Genomic DNA, 22,477 nt, shown 5'->3' on the forward strand with positions numbered 1-22,477 from the left:
AAGGTAAAATTCTTACCACATGCTTCCAACAGCCATAGTGACCAATCACTCCTAAAGTCAAAGAGCTGGATTCTTTTGTCTTCTTAGGTTCAAGAGAGATGGATAGGAGAGACAACTTGGGGTGTTTTTGTCCCTCACTTTTATGGTTCAGTCCCCCTTTGAAATGCATCTTCCAGAGGGTGGTCCCCTAGATAAAGTTCTTTCCAACTGAGAGCAAGGAGACATGATGTCTAGTGGGGGGTTGCTAAGTTGTTTACTTAAACTGCAGATCTGTTTGTTCTTGCCCCCTTTCCTTGCCCAAGAATGGCCACTTGATAGGTAATGGCCCAGCTTTGATGATACCTGGCCTGAGTGTCAGCTTGTCCTCTGTCTTTGAAAAACAGGTTTGCCCACTCTCCAGACCTGTCTGGCAAACACACTTCAGTCATGATTTCAGCTCATGTTCAGAACTTCACTTATAACATTGTTACATACGTGTTACCATGCTATTATTGTCCAGAGAGTTATTAGTTTTCAGATGATACCTTCCAAGGCATATTCTGCACAAAGATTATTACTATCAAGTGTAAGGTGTGAATACAGGGGTGTATTCTGTCACAATGACATAGCCCACACCCCAGCTAATACTGTGCATTGCTGATACTGTATATGCTCCAAAAAAGGGTTTTTTTTATATTCCAATTGTGGAGTTCTAGTACTTTTGAAGCCATTTAGGTCATTCACAATGATTAGGTAACAGAGGACAGCTTTGCTCGTCTCCCCTGTCCTCAGTATAGACTTGACCAGCACTTTTACTACCACCCTGAACGCCTCTGTTGTTTCTCTGTAATGGGGGCACTAGATTCAGTGTACTAGGATGATGTCAGCGCATGCAGAAAGAGCGCTACGTTGCATGAAAAAGACACAAACTTGATTGAAAGAGGAAATTTCTATCCAGGGCCGCCCAGACGATTCCGGGGGCCCAGGGTCTTTGGCGGCGGGGGGCCCTTCCGTTCCGGGACCCGTCGCCGAAGTGCCCCAAGACCCGCGGCGGGAGCCCCCCGCCGCCGAATTACCGCCGAAGCGGGACCCGCCGCTAAAGTGCAGCCCGGTCTTCGGCGGTAATTCGGCGGGTCGGGGTCCCCGCCGCGGGTCTTCGGGGCACTTCGGCGGCGGGTCCCGGAACGGAAGGGGCCCCCCGCCGCCGAAGACCGGGCTGCGCTTCGGCGGCGGGTCCCGCTTCCCCCCCGCCCCGGCCCCAGCCTCTTACCCCCAGCTCCCTCCTCACCCGGAGTCTCAGCGCCTCGCCGGAACAGCCGCAGCGTGTCCCCGGCAGGGCCTGAGCTCCGTCCCGCTCAGAGCCGCGTGGTGAGGGGGCGGGGCTGGGAGCTCCACGCCGAGCGGAGGGAGCTGAGCTCAGCCTGGAGCTCCCAGCCCCGCCCCCTGACCACGCGGCTCTGAGCGAGGCGGGGCTCAGAGGCCCCGGCGGAGACTCGGCGCTTGATGCGCTGAGGCTCCAGGAGAGGGGCGGAGGCGGGAGCCTCCGCTGTTCTCTTGGGGGCCCCTGCGGAGCCCGGGGCAAATTGCCCCCCTTGCCTCCTCCTCTGGGCGGCCCTGTTTCTATCCCAAGTGCTACAAGACCAATGGGGTGGGCTATCTATCTTGTTCATTTCCTGAATGAAGCAATGGCAAGGCAGAAACTCTTAGGAGCCTAATAACCAGGAAAGCCAGTCAACACAGAACAAGTATGATGCTGCCATTAGCATTGGAACTTTCATGGCAGCAATTAGGATGAACCAGCTGCTAGTAAAAATAATAATACTGCACATTTATGTAGTGCTTTACATTTTCAAAAGGCTGTACAAACATTTGCTTAAATAATCACCACAAAACTGCTGGAGGTACTACCCTTGTTTTACAAATGGGAAAACAGAGGCGGAAATGAAACATCCGTTACCAAGGCAAATGACTTAATGTATACTGTAAGCTCTTTGGGGCTGGGACCATTTTTGTGTTCTGTGTTTGTAGAGCACTAGCACAATGGGGACCTGGTCCAAGACTGTAGGTCATAGGTGCTAACAACAACATGGATAATAAGAACATCCAGAGTTACATAAACGCTTGAGGTTTTGTAACCCTTAATGTAATAGGTGCATTAGCGCCTCCATCTGACCAATAGGGATTAAATAGAAGATTTCCCAGTGAGAAGGTTATTCCATAACTGCCTACTGCTCTGAAGATTCTGGCACTGTCAGAGACAAGATACTGGACTAGAGGGACCAGCATGTCAAGTCTTACGTACAGGAGAATTGAGCACCTCTGAAAACTCTGCCTATAAGAGACTTGGACCAGACCACAGTGTGTGTCAGTCTCCACCAAGATAAGACCTCTGGAGCAACTTGTTCCCAGTTTCTTGTTCAGATAACACCACTCAGTACTGAAGGAGCATATGAAAACATCCCTCCTAACTCCCAGACCATTCTTTATCCCTAGACACAGAGAGAGGAAGAAATAAAAGAGGTAAAAATCACACCAATGGTGTGAGAACACAGGAAGGATTGTGGATCTGTAAATAATGATACAAGTAGAGGAGAGGAATTAGGAGAACAGATAAAAAAAGGCCCATTGTGGCAAGATTAAGCTAGAGCTGATGATGGGACATCCAAGAGGAGGAAAACAAAGTGTAAAATTACATAACTAAGCTAGTAGGTCCCAAATTCTGCCTTTGGATGAACTTATAAAACTGCAATTAAGGCCAATGGAATGCTCGCACTAATTTGAGAAGCTGCAAATTATTTTAGAGGCACATAAATATATGACTGACTTCTCCATTTATTAAAAGGCCAGGAGATCAACAAGCTCTCTTCAAATACACCTTGATACGAAAAAAAAAAAAACCCCAAAGCCACGATATGACTAGATTTCACAGCAAGAACTCAATTTATCATCATAATTCATAACACTACAAAATTACACTGGGTAGCTGAAAAAACAAGATGAACATTCCACTGTAGTACAAAGGTTTCTAATACATAAACCATACGTAATACAGTCATTAATCTGAATCCAGATCTTTCCCATATCAGATGTCACTTAGGGCACGCATGAGGCTCCACCATCCCTGTCTGATCTGGACCACTCAGAGGACATGCAAAGTTGTTATATTTCATAACTTTTCCCTCTCTGTAATGTTCAACAGAGGGATTCTTTCAGCTGGCTCCTTCTGTGTGTTCCTCCAGCTGCTCAATAGCATGCCTGCCATGGCAGATGTTCTGGCTTCATTCTTAACACATGTCCCCAATATTTCCATCTTCTTTTCTGGATAACTTTAGAGATTAGAGTTGCTAAACTCTCCAATGAATCTCACTCAGCTCTTGTAAATTCAAACCATTGAATGCCTACTTTTTCCTACATTTACTCCAAAATAGTCATGAAATAAACTGATTTTCCAAGAGGCTTGAAGGAGTGAGGCACCTAACTCCCTCAAGTGCCTTTGAAAATCCCAGCCTATAAATTACACAAAGCACAACACTCTCCCTCAAAAATAATTAGGCCAGATTCAATTTTAAGATGACAGTTCTGGAAAGTGTCCGAGATTTGGCTGTAAAGATGAAATAAGGATGAGGGTATCCCAAGAGCACCACCAAAAGCAAGCAGAACCTCTGCTTATTTTGTAATGAAAGGGGTGCCAGGGCTCAAGCAATTACATTCCAGGTCTCAAGCAACTTTTTTACAATCATAACTGACGCAGCAAACCCAGAGGTGCCTTCAGCCTTGGCATAAATCAAACACTGAGCAAAATTCACTGAGAGAGAGAGAGACAGGCAAAACTCTAGAACAAGATGTCAAGAGCCGGACTCCACTAGCAAAAAAAAAAAAAAAAAAAAAAAAAGTTCTGAACATTTGTGAGATGAGCACTGCAGAAGGCTGGAATAATACTAGTTCTCTCTTCCACACAGGGAAGAAAGAACAAACCCTTTAACCAGAGTTCATATATTTCAGGCAGAACTCACCAGAGCACTAAGCAAATGAGTCACAGTAATGTTGAATTTCAACCAGCCAAGGTGAAAACATTGCTAAAACAAACAATTTTCACGATCTTGTTAAATCACACTGTATAGCTGCAAGTGTTAAGAGAATAAATACACTTGTTCAGTCTCATGAGATTTTTCCTTTTTAGCTCAGACTTTGTAAAACTGCAGCAGGTGTAAATTAAACACTTTACTTGCCCAGAGTTTTTGGACCTGTCGGTAACCAACAGATGAAAAGGTATTGCTAACATGTGACTTTGATTTTCTCACCTGCTCGAGACAGCATTTTAGTGTCTTAAGGAAATTAATAGCAGCAAGCCCAGTGCCTGTTTTTCTACAAGGGTAAAGAGAGTTTTTACTCACAGAAGAACAAGTCAATAAGCAATACCACTCCACCCCCACGTAATACAACTCTTTATGCTCCTGCTAAAAATATCCCTGGGTGGCAAGCACTGAGGCGCCTAGTGATATTGCAGTGGGTTTAATCTGAAGTACCTGGGAGTCAAGGTAAAGCAGCTTTATTCTACAGAACTCTAAAGTATAACAATCTTCTAATTAAAACAAAATTAATACACACAGTCAGAGAACATGGGTATTTCTGGGAACCACTGAGGAAGCAACATACATTCAGTAGGCACCATCTGTCTTTACTTGTCTCTCCAAAGTGCCCAACACATTCTTAGGCATTCAAAATTATAGATAAATCATCATCATCTCTAGACACTGTGAGTGAGCCAAATATGATTTCTAGCTACACTTAGAACACACTACATTAAGTGACTACTCCTCCAGTTGGGTTTGGGGGACAGAATATTAAGGAGCCTTTCAATATAAAAAGCTTTGGAAAGGTTTTCATTGTCCCTGTCGCCACCTATTTGGCAATTCTATCAATACAAAAAAAAATTAAAACCACTGTTGGATTAAAATCATTTGTTTGATGATAGTAACCACACTGAAATTAATACTATCAAAAGAGAAACTACAAAATGGCATAAAAGGGTTCCTCATTCACTCTCTCTTGAAGGACTTTCCAATCAAGTTTACTCAGTTTGCAAAGTGAAAGATGTTTTTACGGTCAGCCCTGCAAACTCCACCCCTTTGTGTCCCCTACAGCAGCCAGAAGGTTCCAAAGTGGGCCGGGAAATCAGCATAAACTCCCTCTCACTTCCAGCAAGGAATGTCACTTGAAAAGTATCTTCCTTACACACCTGAGAGCGAGGCCAATACAGAAGATGAAGCAAGGTCAAGGAACAATACCTTAGAAGGAAGCCCATCATCTTGCCTCTTCCCATTACAGAGAATAGGGTCCAGATCATCTTGGAAAATTAGGCACCTCACTCATATAGATTTCAATGAAAGTTAGGAGCCTCAGTACCTTTCAGAGGATTTGGGACTAGGTGTGTAGGGTTGCCTGTAGGCTTCACTTGTAGAGTTTTCCCTCGTCTTTCATATTAGCTTCTGGCTGGTAGGTTAACTAGTCAATGTGTGGTATTTTTTGAAGCCCTGGACTAATCAAAATCAAACTATAACATGCAAACATGGAATTTAAAGTGTTTATAAGATAAAACCTCTATCAAATATTAACACACACCCATTAATAATATCCCTTAAAAAAATGAAAAAAAAGAAAAAGAAAAAGAAAAAGAAAAAAAGATCTGCACAAGGCCTGGTTTAACACACTGAATTATTAGCATAATTTGGAAGCAGACTGATTTTCCAGTGTTGTGGCAAACATTTTACCATTCACAGCAAGTCCTATCATCACTCTCAAAATGCTGGGGGGGGGGGGGGAACAGCTTTTCGATATTTCATTGAAATAAAACAAGCCAACATATTTGAAGTGTCACGGGACACAAGATCATAGAATCATAGGACTGGAAGGGACCTTGAGAGGTCATCTAGTCCAGTCCCCTGCACTCGTGGCAGGACTAAGTATTATCTAGACCATCCCTGACAGGTGTTTGTCCAACCTGCTCTTAAAAATCTCCAATGATGGAGATTCCACAAACTCCCTAGGCAATTTATTCCAGTGCTTAACCAGTCTGACAGTTAGGAAGTTTTTCCTAATGTCCAACCTAAACCTCCCTTGTTGCAATTTAAGCCCACTGCTTCTTGTCCTGTCCTCAGAGGTTAAGAACAATTCTTCTCCCTCCTCTTTGTAATAACCTTTTATGTACTTGAAGACATACTCCTCTCCATCTACTCTTTTCCAGACTAAACAAACTCAGTTTTTTCAGTCTTCCCTCATAGGTGATGTTTTCTAGACCTTTAATCATTTTTGTTGTTGTTCTCTGCATTTTCTCCAATTTGTCCACATTTTTCCTGAAATATGGCATCCAGAATTGGACACAGTACTCCAGTTGAAGCCTAATCAGTGCAGAGTACAGCAGAAGAATACCTTCTCGTGTCTTGCTCACAACATTCCTGCTAATAGATCCCAGAATGATGTTCGCTTTTTTCTTTTTTTTTTGGCAACAGACTGTTGACTCATATTTAGCTTGTAGTCCACTACGACCCATAGATCCCTTTCCACAGTACTCCTTCCTAGGCAGTCATATCCCATTTTGTATGTGTGCAGCTGATTGTCCCTCCCTAATGGAGTGCTTTGCATTTGTCCTTATTGAATTTCATCCTATTTACTTCAGAACATTTAAAATTTTAATCCTATCCTCCAAAGCACTTGAAACCCCTCCCAGCTTGGTATCTTCCGCAAACTTTATAAGTGTACCCATTATCAAAATCATTGCTGAAGATATTGAACAGACCCAGACCCAGACCTGATCCCTCTGGGACCCCACTCGTTATGCCCTTCCAGCATGACTGTGAACCACTGATAACTACTCTCAGGGAACGGTTTTCCAACCAGCTGACTGGTCTGTAATTCCCCACATTGTACTTATTTCCCTTTTTATAGATGAGCACTATATTTGCCCTTTTTAGCCTTACCTGGAGACTTTCAATGAGTCTCCTATTTCCATCTCAACCTCAGTCCAAGTGTATATATAAGGCAACACATCCTCCCCTTTTTCCCCACCTGTCCTCCCTGAGCAAGCTGTACCCTTCTATACCAATATTCCAGTCATGCTTATTATCCCACCAAATCTCTGTGATGCCAACTATGTCATCACTGTGTTTTACTAGCATTTTGAGCTCTTCCTGCTTATTCCCCATACTTCTCGCATTAGTATACTGATTTGATTTTCCCCCATCCCAGTTCTGTCTTGTCTCTCCTTTATCTCTGCTGTAAGAGCCCATGCTCCCCCAAATTCTGATCCTTCTCCCAGGTCTCCATATTTGTGACTCACCTGCCCCCCTCAAACCTAGTTTAAAGCCCTCCTCACTAAGTAGCCAGTCTGTATCCAAATACAGGACTTGTTATGAATTATCAAAGATTTGCACTCTACTGGAAAACATGGCAAATTTCTTAATTGTGTTACTGGTGAAGAGGCTGGCTTGAGTGGAGCTCTGAGATTAGATACAGACAGAATGTTTACCTTTTTAACAATGAGGGTCAAAGATAAAAGTATCAAAACTACATTGCACAAAATCGTTAGAAGTGGCTAAATGGAGATACTGTTTAATGTGCTACACAGAAGTTAGAAGACTGATCAGCAGCACTTTTTTCCAGCTGAAGGTTTCTACATTTTCACTTAGCTGGCTAAACATTTGGATATACATATTGCAAGAACATGATGGAGGTAATCAAGACAAAACAAGAGGATTTGCAATCAGCTATTTCCAATTTAGGCCCTGATCCCGCAAAGATTCATGGCATGTGTAATTTTACTCATGTGTGTAGCCCAACTGAAAAATAGAAGTCTGAAATGTTTGACCAATTACAGTTGCCTATAACACCCAAGGCCCTGACCTTGCAAACACATACAGATGTGGCTTGTGTCGGTTCTCAGGGTACCCAGGACTGAGAGTCACCTTGTAACCACTCTGCCTCCACCAAGAGGTAGACTTCCTTGTGCTTAACTGGGTGTCAGCTCCCTGATATCACCAACCTGTTAGCCACCCAAGCACTCTCCTCTGGGCAGTGCTAGTCCTTACCTTGCTTTGCAGGTTAGCAATAGGTGCACCCTAGTCCCCAAGCCCCTTTGAAGAGCTCCCCTGTAGCATCCAGCTGAACCACTGAACACTCTCAGAAATACCAGGTCTGCGGCCCCCAGATGGACAATATGCACACCCGCTCATACGATTCAGCTCAGGAGCAGCACCTTGCTTAATACCACAGCACTACCACATATTTATAGTGAAAAACAACAATAAGCTTGTTATCAAAAAACTCAAGATTCAACGGATAGTGAGTAAGCAAACTGGAAACAAAGTTACATATAAAATAAAATCATAACATGCTTTCTAGAGACCAAACTTAGCTTTACTTCACCCCCAGGGTCCTCTGCAGCATTTCAACCAAGGTTGGTTGAGATCCCATTTTCATGAATGTAAACACACCACCCATTTATTTCCCAGTGGCAACAGGATGGGGTATCTTTGCTCGCTGAATACAGTTCAGTAAAACTTTGAAGTGTATAACAAGAGAAGATTCTCTTCCATTGCTGTGTTCCTCTAGCTCTTAGTTCATTTTTGGAATTTTTATATTAAGCTTAGATCAGTGATGAGACACCCATTGTGAATGAGACAATACTTAATTTACATCTCAACAGGGAGACAGGTGAATAAACATCCCTCAGCTGATAGAAAACCTGTTTGTCAAGCTTGCTTTGATGCAGACTTTAAAAAATATTTTCAGGATAAATACATTACTCCCTACAGTATTGTCTGTACATACATTTCACAATGATATTAATTGTGAGTGTGACCCCGCTTTTATTTAAGACCTTACATGACCTCTTTGGTGAACCAGAATGTACATACCAGAATCAGGACATTCTGTAACCCTCTTGCCAGTTGGCCTCACAGTGCTTAACTTTAAGCATATGAGCAGTTCCGTCACAATGAGACTATTTATGACATTTTGTATGTGCATTAGACTTCGTGGGAATTCTGGTCTCAGATCAAAATGGAGATGAGCTCAAAGTTCAAGCTGATAAGGTCTATTTTTTTTAAACCTACTAGTTTCTGACACAGCAGCCTTTAAATTGTATATCCCGGATTTAAAATATATATAAAATATCCTGGATTTCATATCCTGGATTTAATATATATTTATAAGAGGAGTAGAGTTTTTCTGCTCCCACATTAATGTTAACTGAGAGCTTTTCAACAAGGAATAAAATTACTAATTTTACAGGGGAACAGCAAAACTGACTCTTCACAAAGGTATCAAATGTACAAACATTAAAATATTTTCTCTAATCTTTCAGTTAGAGCAACCAAAGGTCTCAATCTTGCAAACACTTGCACAAATGCTCAATTTTATGCACACCAGCAGTCCTACTGATTTAAGCAAAACCACTCACTTGCTTAAGTTTAATAAGTGTATGTGTCTGCAGGATCAGAAACATAGCTATTCCTCATAACTAGAGTAAGTACAAGATTTTCAGACAAAAAGGTGATTTTCAAGTGACAGTGACCCTTTAACTAGAGACTGCGATAGGGAAAACAACGAAAAGGTAAAAGCTTCAAGAAGGTTAAAGCCATTGATAACTGCAACACACATTAATAAAGACAGATAAAAAAAGATGGCTAAAAGCCGTGTAGTTGCAAACCATTGCATAGCATACTTGGAAAACCAACTCAGAGCCAGGATGTTTGAAAACTTTGGATCTCAGTGGCAAACAGACACAATATTAGTTTATGGAAAATTTTGTACCAAAGAAAATATAAAAAACAAGCCTTGCCACATGAAGGTGGTCTACCCCAGCCACTTTAGGAAAATCAATACACACAGCAGTGTAATGCACCACTGGAACTTTTTCTAAACGGAGGATTGAAACAGCATCATTCAAAGGTGTTAAATCACTTTTCTTGGTGGCTACCAGCCACTCACGTTAAAGAGAAGAGATTCTGTAATACTCAGAGAAAAACCTTGGAGGACCAAGGACACAAGGCCTCCCAGTTTACTGGATGACACAGTACTTGAGACAAGGATGATAGAGAAGCAAATACTAGTCACTGAAATGAAAGTCGCAAGTATTCTGTAACTGCACTCCTTACCATGTGTGCCTTCAAGTTTTCTATTATTCCACTACAGTTGCAAAAGGAGACGTTTTGATATATTTAGGCTCTGGAGGCACCAATTATTTAACTTTATATGTTTAACTTTCACCCACAGGAGAAAAAAAATGCTGCAGTTAACAGAAATGATTTTACATGGCTGGGATGATTTAGTTGGGGGATCGGTACTGCTTTTAGCAGGGGGTTGGACTGGATGACCTCCTGAGGTCCCTTCCAACCCTGATATTCTATGAGCCTATGATACATTTCCAGCTGGACTGAAAATCATATTTCATGTATGAAGTTAACATCTGACTGAAAAAAATTACTTGTATGGCAAAATGCAGAGATTAAAAACGGGAGTATCATTAGAATAACTGTTCATTCTGTATAATAATTTATTTATGTCCTGGTAACTTTCAATCACAGTGTATTCCTTCTAATTGGACATTTATTTGTATTTACTTCTTCCCAATTCCATCTATCAGATACAACCATTCAAAAAGTTTTAGATCAAAGACCATGAAGAGTCAGATACAAAAACTTCACAGTATATACATACATATACACACACGCGCACACGCACACTTAGTGTAATCCTAGAGGGTTTCATAACTTCTTGTACAATAAAAATAATGTTCAAAGACAATTGTGTTAAGAGAGTCCAGGCCAATAAAATATACAAAAAAAGGGAGAAAAAAAAAGCCAGAAGTGAGTTTGCCCTAGTGCGAGGTCTGAATTAAGTATCACATTACCCTGACTAAAGATACAAATCTGCCAAACAACACTTATTCACTAGCCGTGTACAAGACAGTCATTGTACAAAGAAGATACCTGGCACTTAGCTCCATGATGTCCTTTAGACCAAACCTGGTCATTATCGATACAAACGTTTTACTAACAGCATGGACACCAAGACAGAATGCAGAGCCCCTTTCTTATGTCACATTAACATTTTAAAAAAATCTCAGCTCCCCTACTGGTCATTAAAAACTAAGCTGAGAATGCCAAACTTATCTCCCATATGGCCTAATGCAGCAGTAGTCAAATAATGGTCTGTGAAGCACTTGCCCCGGTCCATGGAGAGGTGCTTGGGCATATGGCACTTACTCGCCTCATTTCCAGCTGCTAAGTACACAAATGTTTGGCTAACATTACCTTCCCACATAAGCAGCTTTGGTAGATGACATAGGCTGTTGTGCAAGGGCAAATGGAAAGAATAGAAAGGCCACATGATCAGAAATGGGAGGGGAGATGTCCAAGAGACACCCTGTTAAGATGTGGCCCATGCTACGGAAAAAAGTCAGAAACCCCCCTACTGAGCATACATCTGAACACAGGTCCTTCTCTGGTCTTCATTTTAAATGAAAATTCCACTATTACTTATATATATGCAATCCCACTGAGGTCAACGGGGTTTTATGGCTGCAGTTCACAGCAAAAGGTGTTCATCTTTATTCATATTTCCTCAGTTTTAATATCACGGTAGAACAGATGAAAGGGAGGAGAACAACAAAGTAGTAGTAGGATAATCTGTCCCTCTAGCTACTTTTATGGTTGCTACCAACCAGTTTTAAGCCAGGCTTTATTCCCAGTTGTGGAATTGCTTTTTGAGTGCTCACGCCCAATCCAAAAATATTTATCCCCCTGGGAAATCATGGTGTATGTAGTCCTGCTGGGGATCCCTTAAGACAGACCATGAGACCGCCACTGGTGTTAGAGCCTAGAACAAGTGGCAGGGAGAGGTGCCAAGGAAAGATAGCAAAGAGAAGGGAAAAGGTTGAAGAGAGAAGATCAGAGACAACAGAGGAGTAAAACGGAGTGGGACAAAGGTATCCCACCAAAAAAAAGTGCATTTTGTCGGTCACAGACAAGAAGAGCTGCCTTCAGAAAAAACAGAAAGTGGCACTATAATGAGGAAGAGCCAACTCACCTGCTAAGCGGGGAGAGGGGCACAGAGAAAACAGGTACACTAGTCTTACACTGTTAGCCCCTCTTGCCCAATCCCCCTAGTTAGGACGTTGTCTGATATTGACAAATTGGTAACATGCGCCACATTAACGCACAGGTACCAGTACTTCAAACAGCACCTCTACTCCAGGGGGACAATAAAATCAGCTACAAACCTCCCGTGGTGGAAGCCCAGCTGACAAGATCAGAGAGCAGGTGTAGCAGCTACCGCTCAAGTTACCAGGAAAATGTAGACACACAATCAGCAGCGTTTGTCTCCCCAACACCCTGACAAGGTGTGTGTAGGGGGGGAGGGGAACCCCAGGAGAAAAAAGAAATACTCTCACTCTACTTGGATAGCCCAGGTCTGAAATACGCTAGGGAAGGAGTCACTGGGCAGATCCCGAAGGCGTTAAAACACACAGATCGTTGACTAACACACACAAGGATCCCAGCCTGAGGGCTTCCAGTCTCTAACCCCCCCACCACCAGTTAAAACAGGGGAAGGGAGGGGGACAGCGGACATTGCAATTCGCCATATTAAAGAAAGAAGCACCCATGCCAAGCCAAACCAAACCAAACCAAACACACACACTTTGTGGGGGCGGGGGAGTTACAGGAGAACAAAAGGGGACCCAATGAGCTAGGAACATCCCAGCTCACCACAGTCCCTGCCTGCTGCTGTCTTTGGGAGCCTCTTACCTTTGGAGGGGGTTGTTTTCCTTCCTCGCAGGCAGCAGCTGACGTGCGGCCACCAGGCTCCCCTTGCACCGGGGGCGAGCTGGAGGGGAGGGCGGCAGGGAAAGCCCCCCCAGCCCTAGGCGCGAGGTGGCCAAGGAGTGCCCCCCCGCCAGGCGGGCTCGCTCCGGCGCATAGAGAACCAGCCTCAGGGGAGGAGGCGCGCAGGTTACGCGGCTCTGCTGCTGAACGCTGCTCCCCCACCCCGGGTCTGGCTTGCTGCTGCTGCTGCTGCTCCTGGAACAAAGTGCAGCAGCGGCAGCGAGGGGAGGACGCAGCTCAGGGTTCCGAAGCGCCCGCCTCTGCCGCGTACCGCAGACCGGAGCGCCCCCTGCTGGCCATAGTCCTCCCCGCATCGGGTGAGCTGAGCTGAGTTCTCACTAACCTGGTGTTCAGACCCGCTCGATCCCGAGAGCTTTTACCTCCCTCCCTGGTGTGTGTAGTACAGGGGAGGTGAAATCACCGCCCTGACCTTATTGCCTGTTCCCGTCAAAGCAGCTGAGTACAGTATGTGACTCCAGAGTTTGTTGAAGGTTAATTAGACGTAGGGTGACCTGGCATCCCGATTTTATAGGGACAGTCCTGATTTTGGGGTCTTTGTCTTATATAGGCTCCTATTCCCCCCCCTCACCCCTTGTCCTGATTTTTCACATTTGCTGTCTGGTCACCCTAATTAGACGCGGTGTACTTTTTATGAAAAATCAATACAGAAATAATCGGGGAGAGTGTTCAACCGGGCATTCAAACCAATCCATACATTTGGAGTAGCTGGGACTGAGGGGAGGAGGGAGAGAGATTGGAAGCCAGCCCCTGATCTTGTTCTGAAATTTGCACTTTTTTTACCCCATCCCGGTAACATGCGAAACCAAGACCTTTATCCTGGAAACACTTGTACACTTAAGCACAGAAGCCATCCCACTGAACTCAGTGAGATTCACACATGTGTGATAGTACATGCAGAGTCTGTGTTTGCAGGATTGGTCAGAACAGCCTCAAAACTTGTGGTGTTCCAAAATGCTGACGCCGATCTGAAGCTGTGCTTTGTTTTTGCAGCCCATCTCTAAGCTCAATAACTCTCAGCTAAAAAAGTAATAGTCTCTTCTTCCTCTTTTCCTCTGTGTGATTTGCATGATTGTTTGCTAAATACAGGGCTGTCTCCCAGGCTATGACAACATGAATAAGAGCAATAACAAACACAAACAAACCCTTCCTCATAAAAGCAGATATTGTAAAACCTGCCTTCAAATTAATCTAGTATGAGGATGGAGTCTGCCACCCCAAGTGGAAAATTCAAAAGAAGTTTTTCAGCTGGTTTATTCTATAGTGGTTCCATCTGGAACTAAATAGCCCCTGATTCTGCAAACACTTATGCATGTGATTCACTCTACACATGTGGGCACTAGTGCTCATATGCAAGCCCCCATCCTGCAAAGAGTCTCCTTTTGCCAAATCTCATTATTTTATTACAAGTCAGATGATTTGGGCGGGGGGGGGGGGGTCTTCTAGTTCCCAAGGCATAGAGTCATGTTATTACCTGAGAATCTCAGTTTTCCTTTTTTTAGCTCTTGTGGCTAGCATATAGAAAACATTAGCCCTCATGGCTGCACAGAAAAGGTTGTAAACATAAATCCATTCATGAAAGTTTCCTGCACAAAAGATACATTCAAAGAACCTGCAGGTATTATTTTTAAATGTTAATGTTTTGTAAGCCAATCTCATGATTTTTTGAGGGCTGACTCATGATTTTGAAATAGTTGGGCTTGGCAATACTGAAAGATGTAGGGCTTATCAACACATGAACATTAAGGTAGGGTGTGAATTTTAAATGGATTAACCATTCCTAATTAACTCTGTGGTTGGGTGTTCTTATTCCAGAATAAGAGCATCCACACATGAAGTTAATTGAGAAAAGCAATTCTGGAATAATGCCCTATGTAGACAAATCCTCCCACACATGCTGAATCATGCACTGTGAGTGGCCTCTTTGGCTTCAGTAGCACTGCTCACCAAGGGAAAAACTAAGAACATCGTTAATCTTTGCAGGATTGGGACTTAGTTTTTAAAAAGAGGCAACAGATTTTTTGTAAAAACCAAAAGAGATCAGTAGAAACCAGTAGACAGAAGGTGGATTCTACTGGAATTTCCACTAGGCATATCCTGCCTCACATCTGTGTTACTTGCTTTTTATGCAAATCAAGGATTTATTTGCAGGGCTAGGGAAGGTTATGGCCATCAGCTGTCCCCTTTACTGCTTCTTCATGATACATAAGGGTGGCCTCAAAGATTTTACCAAGAGTTAAAGAAAAGGGTGGACCTTTGTTTGTTTTTTAACAATACAAGGAACATCAAACTGTGCCTTGGGCGGCTGCTGTTTTCTGGAGAACTAGGCCCCCACCCAGCAAGCTGCTTTGTGGAGCTAGATGACTCAGCTTGTTCAGAACCCCCTGGAAGTCAGTTGGATTCCATAGGAGCATGGAGCTCATTACAGGATCAGAGTGGGAGAGACAGGGACATCATAATGAGATGAAATCAGAGCTGCCACTTTCCCAGCTCTAACTTGAAGGGGGAGGGGGGGGGAGATGTAGAACTTCTGTCAACAGTTCAGCAGGAGTTTTGAATTAAACAGGTTTTAACAAAAACAAGCAAACAAAAAAGGAGTCTGACAAACATTCCCTCCTTCCCAGCTCTGGACCAGGAACACCACAGCTCAGATTGCAGCTGATAGTAACATTGCAGTCCCAGCAATTCTCTGCTCTCCCACTGGGTCTTCTAGCAAAAACCAGACATTTCTCATGGAGCAACAGGTACAGGAAAAAATAATGTTGGAAGGTATATTTATGTATCACAAAGACAACCTTCAACAAATCTAAAAAAAATCAGTTGTTCTGAAACAGTTGAAGTTGTGTCTTGCAAGGGGTGGTTGGATGGCCCTTGGTCTCATGGCAGGGCTGAGGACAAATGCTGCTGCGGGTCATGGTAGCCTGGTGGGAGGGAGCTGCTGTCTGATCTCTCATCTTCTAGAAGAAAGAATTTCTGATTCCTCTGGAGGGCTTAGTTTTCCTTCTGAGGCTCCCAGGAGCACATCCCTGGGTGTGTTAGGCATCAGGCATTGATGAATCCACATGTGCCTTTACTGGAGCTGTGCGTTGAGGCACATAGGAAAGTAAGAGTGAGTGTGGGGGAAGCTAGAGAAAGACAGAGAAAGAGTGATCAGGTGACCCAAGAGATGGAAAGTGAGAGTGGAGAAGTGAAATAATTGGGAAGGAAAAGGGAATGGAGGTAAGAGGGTAACTGGGAAAAGGGTTAAAAATGAAGACTCAGGAAAGAGTCGTCCCCCGAAGGCCAAGGGGAAGAAGAAAAGATAAATAGAGAAAAAACACGAGGAAGAGATTGATGAGATACTAACACAGAGGAAAAGCATGCTGAGCCCTAGAAGGAAGAAGAAATAAATGAGAGGGAATGGATAGGTATTGTGGGGGGAAAAAGAACTCTAGTGTGATGCTGAGCCAGCGAGGGTTAAGCAAACAGTATGCTGGTTGACCTGAAAGTACCTTTTAAGGATATATTAAACAGGGGCCATCCCTTGTAGTTAGTTAGCCAGGCCATGTTAAGTAGACTAGCATCCTGATATAGAGGCCCATATTGTTAGAAAATTAATGTTAGACACTAATTGTATTTGTCTGTTTACCTATATCTTGTTAGAAGTTTGTCAATGTGATCTAATTAGCTTGTAGATACTAAACTTCTGTTCCTTTCTATAATGTTTCATTATCATAGTCCAGCGGTTCCCAAACTTGTTCTGCCGTTTGTTCAGAGAAAGCCCCTGGTGGGCCGGGCCGGTTTGTGTATCTGCCACATCCGCAGGTTCGGCCTATCGCAACTCCCACTGGCCGCAGTTCGCTGCTCCAGGCCAATGGGAGCTGCTGGAAGCACTGCGGGCCGAGGGATGTACTGGCGGCCGCTTCCAGCAGCTCCCATTGCCCTGGAGCAGCGAACCATGGCCAGCGGGAGCCACGATCAGCCGGACCTGCTGACGCGGCAGGTAAACAAACCAGCCCGGACTGCCAGGGGCTTTCCCTGCACAAGCAGCAGAACAAGTTTGGGAACCACTGCCGTAATCTATTAATTCAGAGATCAAAAGGGGATATTATCATTTAGATGGCACTTGTGGTGTAATAATATTATTATCTTCATTTCTATTTGAAGTTTGTAGTAAACTAACTGTGAACTGTTTGATGGTTAATTTCCTTATACTAATTAATGAAACTAGTTACCGGCTTATGCCTAGGAAACAGAGATGAACTTCAAAGCAACAATACACATTACCTATTCTTCAGTCAATGAAGCCTGCTGTGATCACAGATGAACTTCAGCTATAAAGAAGGTTTCGGGCTTGATCCTTGCTATCTCAGATCTATTTAAACTTTGTCAGGGAAAATCTAAGTCGCAAGACTGAGGTCTCCGGGTCTATTCTGGATTATCCCTGCAATTTCTCATGGAAGAATTTGAACACACTCTGCACATGGACTGTCTATTGGACTATAACCTTTAAATTTTATTTGAGAAGGATTTTTATAAATCAGCAACCTCACCATCTATGCTATGAAACTGACCTAAGAACTTTATTCATGTCTGAAACATAGAATGATCTCTTAACCACAGTAATTCTTTTTCTTTTTTAATAATCTAAGATTTAGTTAATAAGAATCATCTGTAAGCATGTATTTGGGTCTTTGAGATATTCATTGACCTTGTGGGAAATGTGTCCAATCTCTTGGGATTTATATATGGTGAATAAGGTTTTCAGTAACCCTCACTATATTAGACTTGGCTGTCTCTTAAAGGGAACTGTATTTTGACATCTTGGAAACCAGTAAGGTTATTGCTGAAGCTGTTTTGTTATTGGCTTGATGAAATCTAGTTATAGAATAAACCACCAGTTTTGGGGATCGTCTGCCCTATTCTTTGCAGTTTGCCTCTGATTGAGCATTCTCAGTATAGCCCCTCCAGCGACCACGGTCACATCTAGCATTATATATAAGCTGTGCAAAGCACTGCAACTTACACAGGAGTTAAACTAAGGCCTTGTCTACACTACAAGACTATTTCGAATCAACTTAGTTCGAATTTGTGGATTCGACCTTATGAAGTCGAATTTGTGTATCCATACTAAATACACTAATTCGAATTTCTGAGTCCACATTCACGGGGCCAGCGTCGACTTTGGAAGCGGTGCACTGTGGGAAGCTATCCCACAGTTCCCGCAGTCCCCGCTGCCCATTGGAATGCTGGGTAGAGCTCACAATGCCTGCTGGGGGAAAAATGTGTCGAGGGTGGTTTTGGGTAACTGTCATCATTCAACCGTCACTCACAAACGCCCTCCCTCCCTGAAAGCGCCGGCGGGAAATCTGTTCGCGCACTTTTCTGGTCAGTGACAGCGCGGACGCCACAGCACTGCGAGCATGGAGCCCGCTGCGATCATCGCTGCACTTATGGCCGTTGTCAACTCCTCGCACCTTATCGTCCACCTCTGCAACAGTCAGCTGCTGAGAAATCGGGCGAGGAGGCTCCGGCAGCGCGGTGAGGAGAGTGGCGCAGACCTCTCAGAAAGCAGGGTACGCCGGGCAGTGGAGATCATGGTGGCAATGGGTCACGTTCATGGTGTGGAACGGAGATTCTGGGCCCGGGAAACAAGCACGGACTGGTGGGACCGCATAGTGCTGCAGGTCTGGGATGACACAGAGTGGCTGCGAAACTTCAGGATGCGTAAGGGCACTTTCCTTGAACTGTGTGACTTGCTGTCTCCTGCCCTGAAGCGCCAGGACACCCGGATGCGAGCAGCCCTGAGTGTGCAGAAGCGAGTGGCCATAGCCCTCTGGAAACTTGCCACGCCAGACAGCTACCGGTCAGTAGCGAACCACTTTGGCGTGGGCAAATCTACCGTGGGGGTTGCTGTGATGCAAGTAGCCCACGCAATCGTTGAGCAACTGCTCTCAAAGGTGGTGACCCTGGGAAACGTCCAGGACATCATAGATGGCTTCGCCGCGATGGGATTCCCAAACTGCGGTGGGGCTATAGATGGGACTCACATCCCTATCCTGGCACCGGCCCACCAGGCCAGCGATTACATTAACCGAAAGGGCTACTTTTCCATGGTTCTGCAAGGACTGGTGGACCATAGGGGACGTTTTACCAACATCAACGTCGGGTGGGCGGGCAAGGTTCATGACGCGCGTGTGTTCAGGAGCTCTGGTCTCTTTAGACTCCTCCAGGCAGGTACTTTCTTCCCGGACCACAAAATAACGGTTGGGGATGTGCAGATGCCTACAGTGATCCTCGGGGACCCAGCCTACCCGCTAATGCCCTGGCTCATGAAGCCCTATTCAGGCGCCCTGGACAGAGAGAAGGAACTCTTCAACTACCGGCTGAGCAAGTGCAGAATGGTGGTGGAGTGTGCTTTCGGACGTCTCAAGGGGAGATGGCGGAGCTTACTCACTCGCTCGGACATCAGCGAAAAGAATATCCCCGTAGTTATTGCTGCATGCTGTGTGCTGCACAATCTGTGTGAGAGCAAGGGCGAGGCCTTTTTGTCCGGATGGGAGGTTGAGGCAAATCGCCTGGCTGCAGTTTACGCTCAGCCAGACACCCGTGCCGAGAGAATATCCCAGCGGGAAGCGCTCTGTATCCGGGAGGCTTTGAAAGCAAGTTTCCTCGGAGATCAGGGTAACCTATGACTCTCCACTTGCTTTCAAGAGAAACTGACCCTGGGCCTGTGTCAGTTTGTGTCGATTTGGATCTGCGGCTACATGCCGCGTTCTCCAAGTTTCCCCCACTTCCAAAGCACGTTTTTAAGCAAATTAATTGTTACACTCATTATTAATATATCTTTCTTTTACTTTGCATTTCTGTTCTGGTGTTGAGACATGGACGCATACTGTGCTGGGCACGGTGTGCACTGACGTACAGACCGCTTCCTCCATAGAGGACTGACATCCTCCTGCTCCTACATAGGTCCCTGGGGTGGGGGACGGATGACAGTGGTTCTGCATGAAGGGGAGGGTTTGCAGGAAGGGGCGAGTGGTGCCTTCTTTGCATAGGGGTTTGGATGACAGCAGTGGGCTGCGGGTTTCTGCGTGGGAAGGGGTGATGGGTGTGGGAGAAGGGTGACTATCTGTCCGTGGATGAGGGCTCTTGTTGGGGCTCAGGGCAGCGGATAGGCTCGTGGATCCATTGCAAGTGCATCGTAAGGGCAGCCTGCCTTCACAGTAATGGCGTGGCAGGCGCTAGGACCCTGGACAAGCATACACATTACGAAATGATCAGGGGCAGCATACACAACACAGAATGACCCTGGTGCCTACTGACTGCAGTGTGTGTGTGCCCCGCAGTTGATCCTTTCCCCAAGTCTGTACCCTGGTACTGTAGGCTATACCGTGCAAGTATGAAACCCCTGTCCAACCCATACACCGAAAAATCCTCTGACAGGAAAGACATGACGGAAACAGTGATTAACAGCAAACATCTTTTATTAATCTAATAAACAGTGGGGGGATGAACCTTGGATTTGGGACTGGCTGAGCCTATAAGGGAAGCACTTCTACAAATTTCTAACGTGAGAAGTGCGGGGTACACGGCTGCTCTGCTCTGGTTCAGTGACAGTTCTCACGGCCTCTACCACCCCTCCGTCTTGTACTTTTGGGTGAGGGGGGGCCAGGACTTCTTGGCTGGGGAGGGCGATTGCAGAGACACTGCAGGGGGGCCCTGTCCTCCAGCCTGCGGTCCTGCAGGACATCAACAAGGCGACGAAGCGTGTCCGTTTGTTCCTTCATGAGACCAAGCAGCGTTTGGGTGGTCTGCTGGTCTTCCTGCCGCCACCTATCCTCACGTTCCATGAGTGTGCGATGCTGCTCACATAGGGTCTCCCTCCAGTGTTTCTGCTCTGCAGCCTCTGCTCGGGAGCAGGCCATCAGTTCAGCGAACATGTCGTCCCTAGTCTTCTTCTTTCGCCGTCTAATCATTGCCAGTCTCTGCGAGGGGGATGCCGGGGCAGTCCGGGAAGGAGCCGAAGCTGTGTGATGGGGAAAGTTAGTGATTTCCTTGTACAGATACATTTTGGCGAACAGTGAACACCGTCTAGTCAATTTCTATGAAGAAGACCGTACCGGACAACAAGTGTCACGTGGTCTCCAGAGAAGCACAACATTTTGGCCTACGCTCTGATTGGCTGCGCCATTGAACAGGAGAGCGGAGAAGTCGGGAGAGATAGCAGAATCCCTCTAGCAGAGAGTCCTGGTAAGCCTTACAGTACATTATGCTTATCAGTTAACGGATAGCTGTGCCGTCGTGCTAAAGGCAATCTGGAAATCAGATACTATGACCCTTTTGCAGCCACTCCCGACACTGCAGGGGAAAGATCAATGTATGCTTTTCCTGTGTGGCCTACAGCACGTGGCTGCTAAGCGCGGGGCTTTGTTATGCAAAGTATAAGTAAACCATTAAGAACAGTAACTATTCGCTAATTGCCCTAATTAGATGCAGCACTTCAGTAACGAGATTACCCTGAGGCGTGTCTCTCGAGTGCAGAAAGAAAGGATGTTAAGGGAAGCACTTCACCGACCGGGACCCTACGCGGCCATGCTGGTAGAGGCGATGGTTCCCCTGTATCTGAGGATGTCGTGGCGTGGAAGAGTGAGCTTCACCGGAGGACCAAATAAGGCACCTCTTCCTCGAAACCTCCTGCGGAGGGTATTTGAGGAACTGTTTGAAGCATTTGTGGAATTGTCCATGGAGAACTATTGTTCCATCCCAATCTGTGTAGACCTACTGTTCGTTTAGTTTCCCTTTAAAAACTTTTAGATATAGTATTTATAGATAGAATTTATATTTTTGGTATACATGTTTTCGAGCAAATAAATATTTTCTTGTTTATACGACTTACCGCCTGATCCTTCCCCTGACTCTGAGTCCGGGTTCACGGCCGGTGAGGGTTGGTAGGGGATCTCTGTGAGGGTGATGAAGAGATCCTGGCTGTCAGGGAAAGCGGCATTGTGTTCGCTGTCGCCTGCGCCTTCCTCCACGGACCCTTCGTCGTCTTGCCCATCGGCGAACATCGAGTAGGAACTGTCCTGGCTCACTATGCCATCCACTGAGTCCACGGTCACTGGTGGGACAGTGGTGGCAGACCCACCGAGAATGGCATGCAGTGCCTCGTAGAAGCGGCATGTCTGGGGCTGTGCTCCGGAGCGTCCGTTTGCCGCTCTGACTTTTTGATAGCCTTGCCTCAGGTCCTTGACTTTCACGCGGCACTGCATCGCATCCCGGCTGTATCCTTTCTGTGTCATGGCTTGGGAGACCTTCTCGAAGGTCTTTGCATTACGCTTGTTGGAGCGCAGCTCCGACAGCACAGGCTCCTCGCCCCACACAGCGATCAGATCCTGGACTTCCCGGTCTGTCCATGCTGGGGATCTCTTTCTATTCTTGCATTGGGCTGACTCCTCTGCTGGAGAGCTCTGCATCGTTGCAGGTGCCGCGGAGCTCGCCCCGATGTCAAAGCAAGAAATGAGATTCTAACTGTCCAGACAGGAAAAGGATTTCAAATTTTCCCGGGTCATTTCCTGTGTGGCTGCTCAGAACATCCAAGCTCGGACTGCTGTCCA

The 22,477-nt window shown here is 45.4% G+C and overlaps 1 protein-coding gene across 9 annotated transcripts in view; it reads right to left on the reverse strand.

The window, feature by feature from the left end:
* The window catches only part of EPS8 (epidermal growth factor receptor pathway substrate 8), a 212,708-nt gene extending 199,389 nt beyond the window's left edge, over window positions 1-13,319 (reverse strand). For 5 of the 9 annotated variants that reach the window (XM_044992406.1, XM_044992365.1, XM_044992354.1 and 2 more), the window contains exon 1: window positions 12,786-13,174. The gene's annotated coding sequence lies outside the window, so the exon portion shown is untranslated. Of the gene's footprint in view, window positions 1-8,891; window positions 8,915-12,785; window positions 13,175-13,206 lie in introns of those variants that run through there. The other 4 variants (XM_044992386.1, XM_044992416.1, XM_044992425.1 and 1 more) reach the window with 4 other exon arrangements.
* Between the last annotated feature and the right edge of the window lie 9,158 nt (window positions 13,320-22,477).

This window comes from Mauremys mutica, chromosome 1 (assembly GCF_020497125.1).
Source record: "Mauremys mutica isolate MM-2020 ecotype Southern chromosome 1, ASM2049712v1, whole genome shotgun sequence".
In the NCBI taxonomy this organism is placed as follows: Eukaryota; Metazoa; Chordata; order Testudines; family Geoemydidae; genus Mauremys; species Mauremys mutica.